At 37.6% G+C, this 16,414-nt stretch overlaps 1 protein-coding gene across 3 annotated transcripts in view; it reads left to right on the top strand.

The window, feature by feature from the left end:
- Positions 1-16,414, top strand: part of HMGA2 (high mobility group AT-hook 2) — a 119,921-nt gene that overhangs the window by 27,642 nt on the left and 75,865 nt on the right. The window lies entirely within an intron of this gene.

The raw sequence follows: 16,414 nt of genomic DNA, 5'->3' as shown, positions 1-16,414 counted from the left end.
AGCTGAAGATTTGTTAGAATTTTCTGTAAGGTCATAGCATTATTTAAAGGCAATAAAAATATATGAATCTGTCAGAAATAATTTTTTCACATCTCTATCTGTTAGAAATGCTGAAGTTGCTATTTAAAGCTGTTGTGTTTGTCAGAAATAAGTTTCATCCTGACTTGTGTGTTGTTTCAAACAGCACAAACCCCAAGGTATAACTATTATTGAAAAAAAATCTATAACCACTGAAAAAAGTTATATGTCAAAACACATGCAGTATGGCTGGAAGGAGATCTAAACTGATTCTTCAAAGTAGCATTAAAATATCTCAATTAGAGTCTTGCTCATTGAAAAGTAACTGAAACTTTTCAGAATGTTGCCTTCCTTTATATTTGGGAAGCACCTACTACATTTTGGGCTCCTGTACAACCTAAATAGCATAAGAACAAACATGTAGGGAAGTTTGTGCTTGTGAAAAGCTTAGATGTCGCCTTGCAAGCTAGTTTTTCTGAAGAGTGGGAAGGTATTTGGGGAGAAATAATATATTTAATTAGACAAGCTGATATTGTTGGAAAATAAGCGTATTTTTAGGGACTCCAGTCCTTTAGGCTTGTGGTGTTATGATATTATGACGATGGTTAGAGTTTCAGTTGTGTAAATCCTAATCCTCTTCATTTCTTGCAAGTGATTTGAATTCCTTCCTTTATCTGTGACATTGTTTTACACTTCTGTTGATCTGCGTTTGGGAAAGCGAATTTTTCATATATTTTAGGAATGTCAGTTGGTTATGCTTTGCCAATGTCAGAGGGAAAACTAACACAATTGATTCCTCAAGGACATTGTTGTAAGTGTGATTCACATGCAGCCAACAGGAGCAAGGAATTTCCTGCAAGAGATCTCTCAGACTGTCAGCAGCAAACATTTCTGATGAGCTTCAGTGGCGTCACATTCCCTGCTGGTGTCACACAATGAAAGAATTGCACCAGGATTAGTCTTACCTTTGATGCCAGCAGTTCCCAAATCTTTTTGTTGGTGTTTCCTACTTTCAGCTTCACTTACGGTCTTAGAGCTCTTCTTTTACTTCTACTGCTGAGTCGCTATCAGGCTCATAACCCCACTTGGAGGAATTATTACCCTCCTCAAGGGTACTGCCAAGTGAGTAGATTTTTAATTATTCCCCAGTACACTGGAGTCATTAGTGCAAACAAGACTACAGAAGCAGGACTGAGTCTGTAACAACCAAATAGTTTCTGTGTTTTGTGTTCTGTATGCCTCATAGTCCTCAGTCCTCTTCCTGGAAGACATTGCAGGGAAGGCCTACAGATCACAGCAGCTCTGGGACCATGTTTGTAATATTTCTTTCCAGCTGCTAGCAGGGATGGAAGTCTGTCCTTGCCCGTGCTTTGGGCCTCAGTTTCAGGCTCTGTATGGAGTTTATAGCCTTGGTTCACCTCAGCCCAGTAATCTGCCACTGTAAGATGACTTTTCTACCCTGTGGCACCTATCCTTTTTTTTTTCCCCCCACCCCAGGTCTCTACCAAAAAACCAACTGGAAAGAGGTAGCAAGAGGTAGCAAGGTTATGGAGACTTTATTTAAAGGGCCAGCATATTCCAGTGGAGCTTTATCTCTCTGTATTTCTCCTTCTGCTTCTTTCCACGTCAGAACTCAAGACAAACTTCAGTAATGATGGACAGTTCAATTAAGAAAGTTGATTAGTATGGTAATTCTTAGCTTATTTAATTGCATTTGTGTTCTTGAGACATCTTTGTCTTACACTCATTTCCCTCTTCTGACAAAGGCAGGAGGGGTTTCTGTGTGGGCCAGTAGTTCTAACCCTAAATGATTTCCAAATTTCCTTTTCTCTTTAGTTTCCCACAGGCACTATTTCTTAGTTTCTCAGAAAAATTTCCCCTAGGATTTGTCTCATTTTCTCTAGCATTTCAAAGTTTGGACAGGGACTCTCTGTTTCCTGCAGTTTTAGTAATTACATCCTCTGTGCCTAGTCATGGCCTGCTAATTGAGTCATACACACTAGGGTTCATAAAGGAATTTTCTGTTTGCTGCTCCTGGGACAAAAGAAAGAGTTCTCACCACTGGTACTGGCGTAATAACAATAAATGCACAGGGTTTTGCCTGGGCAGCATGACTGGCTGGGAGGGGTTGTTGACTCTCTATGTATCCATCCTGAGGAAATATCCTGTGTGAGTTTGCTCTTTGCTTTATGAACTGAGAGGGCAAGAGCAGGTAGAGCAGTCTTTTGGGGAGGGTGACTTTTGGTGCAGGCCATTTCCAAAAAACTGGGGCTCCAGGCAGTTGTCATGTTTCTTGTGCAACTTTTGTGATTATTTATCAAGACAGTACCTTTTCCCCTTTGAAGGTTAGGCATTTTTAGAAATTCTGGCTCCAGTACACTTTTGTAAGGTGCTTAAAGATTAAGGCTGTGCAAGGGCAAATGCACTTGGCAGAAGGAGTTTGTAGGGTTGGTGCAGTGATACTGACATCTTCTCAGGCTCTCTGGACTATATTCAGCAACCTACAGTAAATGCCTGATTAAGGTGATTGACCACTTTTCTCTGTTGGCTGACTGCATGGTGATCTGCAGGGTCAAAGGTGATTGTCCTTCTCTTGAGCGTTGTATTTGGTCCGAATATGATGATGTGCCATGAAGAGATGAGAGCGCTAGTTGCAGGGTTCCTGTTTGATTCCTCTTTCCACTGTTGCCTGTCATATTTCTCCTTTTTTACTTTGTGCCAGGTCTTCCAGTGTGCTGCAGGGTGCTGTAAGCACCTCTTTCCAGTTCCCTTTGCCTAACTAATCCTAACCTATGGGAATAGTGTTCTTAGAAATATTTACCCTAGTAGTAGCCACTGCTTTCTTTGGACCTTGTACGTAAAAGAGCAAACCGTTCAGCTTTGAGAAAACTTGCAGATACTGACAGGTAGTGTCTGCTGAGAAAACCCACTGCATTCATCTGGGAGCTAGAAAATCTGTGGTTGTCAATGCATAAATGCAAAGACATATGCTACTCACATTCCTGGTACATGCACATATACGAAGCACTCTGAAATCCTGTTTCCAGTTATTGTAAAGTCAGTCACCTTTATACATTTTTTTAGACCATATTTTAGCTGTGATGTGGGTGGTTATTTTAGTCTCAGTTTCACAGTAACTGTACCTAGAATGATTACATGAGATAGATACAATACAAAACATTTTAATGCCAAACGAAAGTGATGAGTGATGCTGGTTGGAATTCTCCGTCCCACACCTCCATAGCAACCTCAGTGGAAGTAGAGGCTTCCTGCAGCTGCAAGTGCTTAACTCTGAGACTCCATGTAAGTGGCTTCTATTTAATTTTGAGGACCACAACATCTCTGCTAAAAATGAACCTGACTTACCTGCTGCTTGTGGTGCTAGCTGTGGAGAGAAACACATGCACTAAGAGATTTAGGAGCTGAAAAACTGAGATTAGCCACACATTTTGGTTTTGATTTTGTCAGCCTTTCTGTAGCTTCTTCTCTTTCTAAACTGAGTATTTTATTTCAACAGTCTTGGTGAAGAGTACTTCCAGGGGCTTGTGGGAATGCATTTAAGTGTTCATTGGTTAAATATTCTTCAGATACATATGTATTGTATGTACAAACATACGATACATACATTTACATATGTGTATTTACACACATACATTTACATATGTACATACATATGTAAAGCCCTCATGGCTGATGAGTGCATTATGGTATATTTATATAAGTTACAAAAATGCTTAAGGGCTTGTGGTCATTTTGTAACATACATAAGACCTGAATAATGCTTTCATTTGTTTAAAGAAGACTTCAGGATGCTGTGAATGGCTGTGGTAAGGAGTCATGCACAGATCAGTCAGATCTGATCTGATCAAAATGAGGCGATGAATGAGAACTGAGCAAGAGGATAGTCTTTGTGTAAACTGGATGCCATCTGAGAAAGAACAGATCAATCCAAAAGAGGTTTATCAGGTCCTCAGAAGTACCTGTTTTTGAGCAATTCTTCTATATATGTACAGACACACATGGGTATTTGTAAATTGAGGAAATTCCAAAGCAAAAATCTTTTATTATAATTTAGAAAATGAAAGAATATTGCAAATAAAACGTTTCAAACATAAACCCACCTCAAACCCACAAACCAAACCTGTGAACTATGTAAATGTTTACTTAAGGTCATTCAAACAATTTTATCTCGTCTGATGTTCCTGTCCTCACAACCTAGTATTTTAATGACAACCTTTCCCACAGAGACACTGCTGTAGTGACCCCTAATACTAAAAACATATTTTAGTAAGTTACCTTTCATTACAGCTCTTGGGCAAATATTAGTGAAGACAAATTTTTAACCTCTGTCCCCAGTGCGATCACTTGGTCTGTTTTCTCCTTTTAACTGTGATTTTTGCCTCATCCTCCAATAACTTCATTTTCAATCTTAAATGTGCCTCGTGCTATCATTTTCAAAGAGCTGGCCAACCTTTTCAATTCCATTTCCACTGGTGGTTTAAGTCATTGTCCGCAGTCACCGTAGAGCATTGGTGGCTCCTGTTTATGCCCAGCTGTACTCAAATTGGGAGACTCAGTTGTCCTGTGGGTCAGGTTCAACCCACAGGTTATCAGCTGGGCATCCCTGATTTGTCCCCAGTAGTAGGAAAGTAATATAATTAATTTCATATTTCTCTGCAAAAAGGAGTCCATCTTTCTTCTAAAGCCATGCACAACCCCTACAGCATTTATCGACAATTACTTCCATGTCTTTAGTCACAAAAATATAGTATCTATAAATAGAATATTATCTGATACATATTTTTAAATTATGGAATATAATATATGGAATAATATGGAATAGTATGTATGGAATACATAAAGTGCATGGAATATCCTAAGAGCAACGTTTAATGATTTGGCAAACAATCTCACTCCCTGTGCATGAAACTAGGACTGTATTTAATGTGGCATGTCCTACATGTGGCATTCAGCTCACTGTGACTTTTCCATTAAATTTGCTAACATATGTGCTGGTTTAATTAAAGTGCTTAGGAAAAGGAAGTTTTGCACCAACTAATCTCTTTCAGGAAAATAATGATAATGCAGCACTTTACAAAATAAATATAAAAGGTAAATGTTTAGTGAGGTTAGTGAGAAGAGTTAAAGTTAGTAGATTATTGTAACTGAACAATCCTGTCTTTTACTCATTTGTGTGCTTATAGTGCTAACTGCTGCCTCAGTTTTTATTTTAAAAATTGGAAATTGATACGCTGCTTTAAAAGGCATCCATTTATCTTACCAAGCAAATGAGCAATGATACACTTTCAGAATACTTGTTAAAGAGTCAATTCCTAGTACCACAAACCAAGGAAGTACTTTTAAATGAGTAACTAGTCGATTTAATAAGTCAACTAATGTACTCTTTAAAGGAATGGAAATAATTTAATATCAAACTAAAATATTTGATAAAGAACCTATTGTACCTTCATTGCTCAGGCCTGACTCAAGTATTTTAAATCTGTGGAAGAGTTTTCTGTGACTTTAGTACAGGATAATCAGATTTTTACAGATGAATTGAACAATTAAACTAGTTGATCCTTTATAGTATGGTTCTTACGGGAGATTATGCAGATAAATGGTAATGTTGACCTTTATTAACATGCCTTCTGTGGTGATCAGTGGAGATTTGTGAATAGTAATGAGGTGCGATGTAAAGTTTTCAGTTTGCCGTTACTACAGAAATGATTCTTTTCTTTAGTGCTAGAATGCAGTTTACAGTGCTAAGCAATAAAAGATGTTTGAGCCAAAGTCCAAAATTTTGATTTTAATATGTTTGTCTCTTTAGGCTGGGTTGCAAAATATTTTTGTGGTTAAAGTGAAGCTAACAAGCTCTCTTACATGAAAAATATTTCCCTTCATTTTAATTTCGGAGCATTTCTCTTGTCTATTTGTAAATTGTATTTGTAAGTAAGATGTGAAAAATATTTATGAATTATCTTAGCCAGTTGAGATTAAAATCACTTTCTTTACATAGTAGCAGCAGAATTGTATGACTTTAAAAAAATATCTTTTTATGTATTAAAAAACAACATAGCAACAATAATAGATGCAGTAGTAGCAATGAATCATGAAATGAATCAAGAAAAACACTGTGGATATGTAGCTGGTTTTCAGTACTTTTTTTCAGTGATTTTTGGTACTGTGTTCTCCAGCTAGGAATTTTGCACATATCAAATGAGCAGGACTGAAGATTCAGTTTCATAGGAAAGTCCTTAATGGTTGATTATATTATAAAGTGATGTGGTTATAGAGTTTAATTTGTTTCTTTAGCAATTTTTCTAAAAGAGGTACAAAATAATAGAAAAACATCTTCTTTTTAAAGTATCCTGTATAATGCAATAGCAAAGATATAAGGATTTTTTTCTTTTGTTGCTATTGATATTGTTATTTTTAACAGTAATGAAATTCAAGACTTTAAAGATTTTTTAAATTTTTTTTTCACTAGGGACTGTGAGAGTCAATATGCAGAATGGTATCTGAAATGCTTGTAGCTTTATCCTATAAAAGTTATTAGCAGAGGTTCAGCACTTGAGGCACATTTAATATAAAACTGCACAAGGACCCAACAAAAAAATAAAAGATAAGGTAGATGTAATAGGGAAAAACTGAACAAAGGAAAGTTTAGATCGAATATCAGGAATATTTCTAGAGAGCAAGATATATTAGGCGATGGACTAGACTCCTGAGGGACGTACTGGAAACCCTATTGCTTAAGTCACTTAAAGGAGAACTGCTAAACTGAAATGAAATTGGAGTTAAGCTCAGCTGTGTTTGCTGATACCCCACTAGGAGCTGTGGTCAGCAGTAGGCGCAGCACGTTTAACTGTTTAGGTACCCACTGCCTTTTGCTGCTCTGGTAGAATTTCGCTCACTGAAGCACATCGGATTGCTGTGTTGGTGTTCTAGTGTAGGCACTCCCATGCTTTCTTGGTCTGGATAGGTTTCCACAGTATTATTTCTTGAGGTCTCTCCATTCTCTCCCTATGCACATACTCTTCATTTCTTTTCACAGATGTGAGGCCACATGGCCTCTGTAATCATTGATCACCCTTCATCTTTCTCAGGTTCATTTTATCCCAGATGTCCAACCTTGAAAGCAGTATGACATTCTAATTTCCTCCTGAGAGACATATGCTTTATGAAAGAAAATTAACATATAAGGGTTTCTAAACATAAGTTGTTTTAAGAAGTTTGTGATTACAGAGATCTAGGCAAAATAATAAATGACCGCACGTGTTTCCCTGCCTCAGTTTCTTCTTAGGTTTTTGGGGAAGGAGCAACATCATGTCAGAAATCTGTGATGTACTTTCCAATGCTTGTGTTCTCTTATGATCCATGGAGTCACTTCCTCTTGACAGTGAATTTCCATCTTCCTCAGCTAGTTCAGCAGTTAGACAGGTTTCCCTCCTATGAAAGCATGTTGCTCTTTCCTGCTAAAACCTCCTGTTCATGTGAGTCCTGTTCCTGGCTGCCTTACCTTGATATTTTTAAAGGGTTGTCCCAACACTTAGTTTCTTTGTTCTGCTTTTTCTTTAGAGCCTGGGTTTTGCTGAGAAATTAGAAAAATCTGATTGAGAAGAGGCAGCGTAAGAAAGACCATTTGACAGCGATTGTGGACAAGTCAGAACAGTTCGTAGACAGTGGGACTGAGCACGCACAAAAAGAGAATGAGCAGAAAAGAATATGCTCTTTCTCTCCTTTGGAGCAAGAGAGGCTAAAAAGGGTAGGTAAAGAAGAGGGATTCATATTCTTTAGACAGTCTAAAACCTGAGGTTAATGTGTAAAGTAAAGCAGTCAGGCCAAGAATGGAGTTACTATTCTGGTAGGAATATTATCAACCCCCCTTCTTCTGCCAATGGCTAGAAGAATTACCTGCGTGCTATACTTCGGATTGCAGGGACACAAATGAGTCTTTCCTCTAAGTCTTTGTTCAGAAGACTTAGTCCTCTGATGTGGAGAAGGTGGGATGATAAAACAGGATTGAACAGCAGAGATTTAGTGGGAGAAAGCAGAAAAGAGAAAAAGCAGGGATAGGTAGAAGAGGCATCACAGACAGAAAAAGAGAAAAAAGAAAGGGTGAATGAAAAGGAAAGGAAAGAGGAAACAGACCCTAAGGACAAAATGGAAAGAAAGATATGCCATAATCTATTATACAACATAAAAGAAAGGAAAAGTGGAGTGAAGCCAGGGAGGTCAAGAAGAAGCAAGAGATTAAGTTGCATTATAAAAAAGAAATGTATTAGAAAGTCAGTTGGCTTTCCTGTAATTAATGGACTAGATGATGTAAAGGGTCTTTCACAGTTTGGACTTTTGTGGTTCTGTAACAGCATCAACATTAAAGAAGCAGAATGAGGGGCAGGAAGTCAAAAAGAGACAGAGAAAAAAAGAGTTTCAATGAAATAAAAAAGACAAAACTCCAGAGGAAACCTCAGAATATCTAAAATATATGAGTTTATACTTACATATTTATAAAGTGAGAATTAGTGAAACTATCTGCCTTTTAAGACATTATTCACTTGGAAAACTGTGCTGAACAGTGCTGAACACAGTGCACATAGTTTGATGCAGAGCTCAGTGTGGTCAGAAGAACTGTCCCACTTTACTGGTCCTTGGCTTCTTTCCAGAGTCTCCAAACCACTCAGCCCAAAAGGCAAGTGCAAAACTTTTGGCCGTTATGATTTGGCAAGTGTTTCTGTAGTAAAGGAAATAGTAATGAGCATATTTTGCCCACTGACCTGCCCTCTGACTAAAATGTTGGTGTAGGAGGAGAACTCTTATATAACAGCAACCAAACAGAATATTTCTGCTATTAGTGTCCATAGCTAAGGGGAAAAGGAAATAACACAGAACTGGTTCAAGTATCGTCACCCAGCAAACTCTACACACTAGTATCACTCAAGGAGTATTTAGATAGCATTCCAATCTTAGTTACTCAACACTGTAACATACTTCTGTTCCTTAATAATGCCAACCAGAAAGGCAGCTACTACTAAGAGTCCAGATATTATTTTCCAGTTTCTTTGTTTCCTTGCACTTTCAGTAGAGATGGGTTGATTCCTTATAGTGCATTTAACCTTAATGGGTACCATATAACCAACAACTGTAAGCAAGTTTAGGTCTCTGTAACTAGTCATCAGTTCCTAAAACTCTGACATTCCTTGACCATATCTGGTGTTCTGTGAGTTTCCAACTTTATTTGATCAGTAAGTAACTCTTCGTAGTCTTCCTGGAAAGACAACTGTATCTGTATTTTCACATCCAGGCTCTCCACCCACTTGTGCCATATGTTCCATTTAGAGTTCCAGGACAGGAAGTATATAGAGATACCTTTCACTTTTACATCTAAAGACAATTAAGTGCTTTACGTTGAGTTAGTTTTTCAGTTTCCCAGTTCCAGCATTCCACAGATGGGGCTTACAGCTGAAGAAATGCGAGTTAAAGAAGGCTTTGCCTCTATATTTAAGAGTGTTTTCTTAAATATTCTTCTGTTTTTCATTACTATCCAAGGCAAAAACAGGCAAAATACCTTTTGTTTGTTGTGGATTTATATTCCCATGGAAAGATTTTACAGATGCAGTCTGAAGTTTTTCTGAAAATCTAGCAGTCTGCATTACTGTGACCTTCTCTCATACTGGGGTGCTAACATCTACATGCAGTAGCCAGGTTGTCAGTGAGGGGAGTTAGAGAAGGGTTTATACAAGATTTCCTAGCTGTTGCAAGCTGCAACAGCTCTATTGAGTTATTACATTTTATACTACTTGAGAATTCCAGAGTGCTGCACTCACTATTCAAAAACATTTTTTGAAAGTTGGAATATGCCATCAGAAAACTGAAGGGCAGTAATACTGAGAACTACCGGAGCTGTAGTAAGTGATGCCAGCAGGGTCACTAGTCAGTTCTCACAATGAAAGCTCACATTTTAAGGAGTCTTGATGGCAATGCAAAGAATTATGCTGTCTTCTTATATGTTTATCTTACATATTTGCCTTTTATTCTTTTAATCTACAGAAGATTAAGACCTGAGGACAGTAGGCCAGAGGCCAGGATGCTATTGAAATTGCCAAAAGTTGAGAGGGAGTGACTTGGAGTCTGTTTCTCTGTCTGTATACCTTGTGCAGTTAGAAGAAGGAAAGACTTCACTTTTATTACACATGTGCACAGGCATATGTGCAAGACACACCATGCAGTGAAGTACAAACAGATCTTAGGTGCATTTGCCCAACTCTTTGCCAAGTTTGATAATCAGTTCATAACAAGTAGGAAAAATTTGAAAAGACCAAACATAATGTAGTATTTGTCACCATGCAACATTTACAGCTTCACTAAATGTAGCCAATATCCAACAATTATGAATCTAGTCTTTGCCACTTTGGGGGTGATACCTCTTAGCTATATTTTAGTGCTGCTGGGGATGCTTTTATCTACAATTAAAAACACATTTCTAGTCTGTTTTTGAAAAAAATGGCCTTCATTTTTGTGCTTTCAAATTTGCTTCAGGAAATAATTGTGGTTGCCATTTATAGTACTTAGAACACTAACTACCTGATCACATCTACAAATTAGGCAATTAGACATCTAAGAACTAGAAAATGAACCTATGAAATAATCCTCACAGGTATTTCTGGAAGCAAAATGCCAGCCAAAGAATTAATGAGGTCAAACCCTTTCAATAACACAAAAAAACCCAACGCCTCTAAATTAGTTTTCTCACAAAATGGTTATTGCCACAGTTTTTGTTAGGTGAATGATGGTACAAGTATTTGATTAATCTGGAAAAGCAATGATCTAAAGCAGTTATTAAAAGTACTGACAAAAGCAGCACATATGTGGAATATAAATATCTTAATGAAACTAAAAGTATTAATTAAAGGTGCTGGATAAATGGCCTTTGAAAATAGTATCCTGCATGCAAATAAAAATCTGATCATAGCCAGAAGAACTGTGGATTGGTCCATACTGTTCCACCAGTTTGCCTCAAGCTGTTGAAGGGTAGCTTTAAATACAGACTCCAGAGGCTTTTCCTCCGAGATCCTCAAAAACAGATACTTGAAGGGAGGAATAATATTCATGAGGAACTGAAGTTGAGATCACAAACTCATTTTATGTAAGTCAATCAACCAGGAGTTAAAGTGCAGCAATATTCAATCACTAGTCATTTGGTCTGCACTTGAACACGATTCCAAAGCAAAGAGCATTTTATCACTCCTTGGGAAAAGTAACCTCGAATTATGTTGTATAAAAGTACTTAGTCAGTGCGTACTTATGAAACCCATACAGTAAGAATCATACTGGGCAAAGATAGCCTATTGCATCATTCTTTTTCTTCTACTTCACTGTAAATTCACCACAACCATATTTGAGTTCATAAGGAGAAGCAACATAAAATTGAGGATGTTGGTTAAAAGGGAATTAAAAGGAACAATTGAAAGGGTGAAAAGACTTTCAAGTGGCAGGAAGACTGCTTATTAGGTGTTCAAAGTAGATGTATACTAGCTATCAAACAGACTTTACTAGCATTAAGAAAAGGCTGCCATTTTTAAGGAGAGGAGTAGAGAAACAATTATATATTTATAATAAAAGTCTTCCAAAAGTGGAAGTCATGTCCAAATGAAGGCAGTAGAAAGGAAAATAACCTACAGCATATTAAATGTGAAACATTGATGAAGCAGGGCTAAAACGGTTCTGAGGAACAGCTTGTTAAAGGCATGAAACTACTAATAAAAACAAATTTAAACATCTTGGAAACAGGAAGTCATCAAAGTGTCTGGACAGGCAATGAATAATGAACATGTAAAAGGAGAGCTCAAGTAAGATAAAGCCCCAGCGGTAGAGAGAGATGTATTCTAGGCAGTGATGGTTACGTTAGAAGAATTTAAGGAGATTCCCGCAGCAGAACCTTTCTTTACAGGGAATGATTTTGAGGAGCTGTCTAACATTGAAATAAAAGTGAAGGAGTTTTCAAATATAGTGACAAATTGTCAGGACCCAATACTGCTCTCTTAAGAAGTCAGATCAAACTGAAATACAGAATTTCCAAACTTCTAGTGATAGGGCATAAAGTAGGTGGTTTGACATGAGAGAAGCAGAGAGTAGTCATTTTGGCACCAAGAGAGATCCTGAACTACAGACTAATAAGTCTGATTGCTATCCCAGCTAAACTGGTAGAAACTATGAAAAAGAATAAAATTTTTAGATACTTGGGTAAATATGATATTGATAAGAAAAAATGAGTAAAAAATAAGAAACGTATTAAGTGTTTGTAGAAGGGCGTTGTGTATCACCAATCTGTTAGAATTCTCTGAAGAAAAACGAGGAAGTATGTGGATAGTGGCAGTTCAATCAGTATGACATGTTTGGTTTTCCAAAAAAGGCTTTTTCAGCATTTTTCACCAAATGCTCTTAAAGGAATTAAGCTGTCAGGGAATGAGAGAGAAGGTCCTCTTCTGGGCTACTTTGGCAATGGAGGGGAGATATCAGTCTGCTTCCACCAGGAACTGTGCTGGCACCTATGCTGTTCAAAAGTCATGATTTTGAAACTGTAGTTGAGTAAAATGACAATTTGGTGATGATACCAAATTATTTAAGTAGTTAATACTAAAATTGCGAGTGGTTGAAAAAGGAACTCACAGTACTGAATGGCTCGGCAGTGCAATGGCAGGTGACGCTTTGTGTTGCTGTGTTCATGGTGATGAAAAAACCTCTACCTTTGCAAGGGCGAGCTCCGAGTTAATTATTTCTAAACAGGAAAGAGAACTTGGAGTCATTATGGATAGTCCTTGAAAAATGTCAGTCCTGTGATAGTGGTGAAAGAGGCAAATAAGATATTAGTAATTGTTAGGAAAAGAATAGACAACAAAACATAAAACATACTTATGTCATATATAACTCAGTAGTGCACTTGCATTTTGAATGCATTTGGACTCTACAAATAATAATGGACCAGAAGAAGTACAGATGAATGTTAAGTTGTTCAGAGGTACAGTTATTTCCCACGAGGGGAGAATAAACAGACTGAACTCCTTAACTAAAACTAAGAGTGAACTGAAGAGGAAATATGAAAGAGGCTTGTATATATAATTACTTTTGTATAGGAGGTGAATGGAAAATGATTATTTTTACTTCTCAAAATATCAGAACTAAGAGACATCAACAGAAATGGTTAGGATAAAAACAAAAGGAAAATTTTTTTTTTACACAACATAGAGTTAAATTGTTGAACTCATTAGCATAGAAGTTTTACATGTAAATTAGTTTACAAAGCTGTTAGACAAATTCATAGAAAATGAATCTATTTAAATTAAGATACAGAAGATAGGTTTTTTATAGAACTGTTATGGAAGTTTTTTTTTTAAACGCTGTGAACTTAATGCCATCTCCTGCTCCAGAAATGCAGGAAGTATCATTCCATATTTGCCACATTACTTTCTTCAGAATCCATTACTAGCTATTGTCTGAGATGGTACTACTCTGCAGAGATTTTTATTCTGACTCACTGTGCAACTGCTCTTATGGTCTTACTGTATAGATCAATATGCTTCTATATGATAGTTAATATTTCAATAATAAGAATTTTCAGCTGAAATAGCTGTTCCAACATGTTATACCATAAGGAATAAGTATTTTGATGGATGCAAAATATCTAGGACTCATGGACTGGAAATGTCTCTCTAGCTTTCATTAACATCTTTTTACAATGACACAAATCAAGATTACCATTTCTTTTGTGTGCAAAGAAACTGCAATTGTTTCTGTGTGCTTTCTGTCAGTTCTTTGCCTGCCTTAAATATGGCAGTATGCTGTATGAGAACTCTTCTGAAGAATGAAAACAAATATTAGCATTTTTCATGAAGATGGGTATAGGGCAAATATTGTCATATACCAGCACTCCTGCAATTCCATACCAGCATATCTATGTTTCCATTTCAATTACTGTACATATATATACACCCATCTGCGTGGGTCTGCGAGACAGAATAACTCTTAACAAGTTGCAAATAAGTTCTGGAGATGGAAAACTCTTCATATTATTACCCAAACGTTTCCAAATGTTCAGAGTTAGTGATACATAATGAAGTGTATTTGTTAAACAGATGGGAAGGACTGTGAACATGTTGAATTTCAGGTAGTATTGTGGTAGAGGTTACATTTGGATTCACTGAAATTCACCCAGTATCATGAGCTGAAACATAATGAATACAGTCATAGCAAGAAAGTGATGCCCTTTCTCCACTACTCTTCCTCCTCCTCCTCCTCAAAAAAAAAAAAAAATTACTGCACCATAGACACAACAGCAATTTGTGTTATTATGCACATGTTGGAATGCAGGCGATTCATATAATACTTTATGGAGGTTCCTATCAAAGATGGGGAACCCAGTAACACATTTTTAAAATAAGTTTGTGTCAGGTAATTCACGCTATGAAAGCATTGCCAAATAATGTTGTGCCTGCCTCCATCATGTTAGTGTAGATTAATGGTGGTTTAATTTCCCCATTTTTTTAACTCTACAGAGAACAAGAAGTGTTAAAGTGGGCATAAAAATCTACCAAGTATACAAATGTATTCAAGAAACAGTGTGACAATAGCACTTCTATTTTCACCAAGATGACGAATTAAATGAGAAACTGAAATTCCACTTTTATTTTAGGTCCACTTACTGAAGCTGTCAGAAGAAACTAGATCCTTTGAGCTCCTGTCTTCTTGGCTGAAGTGGACAGTTTAGCAGTAGGAAGACCACGTTTACCATTTGACAGATCCTGGGTTTCCCAGAACAACTGGAATGTTGTCAGGAGCAATTCAGAGCAGCTCAGGGCAAAGGCGGGTTGCTGCAAAACTAATTTAGCAGTGCCTGCATATGCAATGCATGATTCCTTAATGGGATTTTAAGAAGCTTAGTTTAAAAAGCAAACAAACCGTAAACAAAAATAAATCCGCAAGAATATGTACTTTGCACGCTTAGCATGAGTCTTGGAAACACTGGTAACTCAGTGAAATAGCCACAGGCTGTATTTTTGTTTCTGGTTAATCTCTGTAGATCTATAAAGAGAACAAGGTAAAACCTGCATTACTGTCCCCAGTTTACCTAATCTCTTCTGCTTTCTGCAGAATGAATCTTTGGGAAAGCCAGAAGTCCTGAAGAGAGATTGCAGCTGAGCCTATTTTTTGCTGGGTAGGACACAGACTTCATATGCAGAGGTTCTTGATCATCATTATTTATAGTTCAGCAGTTTCCAGAATGAGCTATGTTCTGCTCAGTCACAGAAGGGCTTACAGTCAAAAAGTCAGAGGGGTGAAGGGACAAAACAGATAAGTTAGCACCATATTTCAAGCCACCGTCACATAGTTCATCCTGCCTTTGGGGAAAAGTCACATGACTGGCACTGGAAAGATGAGATGGCAACAGGCTTCTTCCTAGAATTGTATGCTGAAAGGCCTTGCAGGATTTTTAGGACCCCTGAGTTCATGCTATCATCAGAAAAGTGTAATCATTCTACATGGATTTGTAGAGGACGAAGCTGAGATAACTTTGCATGTGTTGCTTGACTCAGAGCAACAGGAGTTGTAATTTACCCAAGCAGCTAGGCCAGGCATTAGCAACTTTATGAGAATAAAAAGGTTACATATAAATTAGTGGACTTGGGAGTGTTTCCAAGCCCCCAACTCCAGATGTGTACCCCAGGCATGTCCTGAATCCGTATCCTGGCAAGACCCAGGAGCACACAAGTCTTCTACTCCACTCTCCCCCTAAACACACACTTTTCTGTGTGCAGAGGAAACCAGAACATAGAGGCCGGAGGGGAGCCATGGTGTGCTCAAGTCACATCTCTAATCTGGACAATTGGCACACCAGAGCATTCAGCCGCCACTCAGTCTAGACAGAGCCAAAGGAAACTTCAGGTCTCCTCCAGACTCCAGTGAGCATTCCTCAGCCATCCTGGAGGTTCTCTTCTGTTAGCCAAAATTTTGAGTGTGGAGGGTGTGAAGAGTTAAGAAGAGAGCAGGACTGGAAAAGACACACAGAAGAGTAAAATGGATAATTAAAGATGTAGAACGGATGCCAAGTAAAGAATTAAACAGAACAGGGCTCTTCAGCCAGGAGGGAAGATGACTGTGGGTAGGATGTGATTAGGGGGGTCTCAAAAATCAGGAGTGGCACACAGAAGGGGAAATGTACACTCACTGTCATCTTTCCAATAACAGAACTAGGATTCATTTAATAAAACTAGTAGCTGGTAGATCCAAAGGAAACAAAAGAAGATGCTTTTCCACACAATACATATTGAAGACCCATGCTATAGGATTACAGAATGTTGCAGAAACTGAAAGTTTCTACACGAATTAAAAGATTAATTGG

Source organism: Apteryx mantelli, chromosome 1, assembly GCF_036417845.1.
Source record: "Apteryx mantelli isolate bAptMan1 chromosome 1, bAptMan1.hap1, whole genome shotgun sequence".
NCBI lineage: Eukaryota > Metazoa > Chordata > Aves > Apterygiformes > Apterygidae > Apteryx > Apteryx mantelli.
This window is presented reverse-complemented; position numbering and strand designations above follow the sequence as displayed.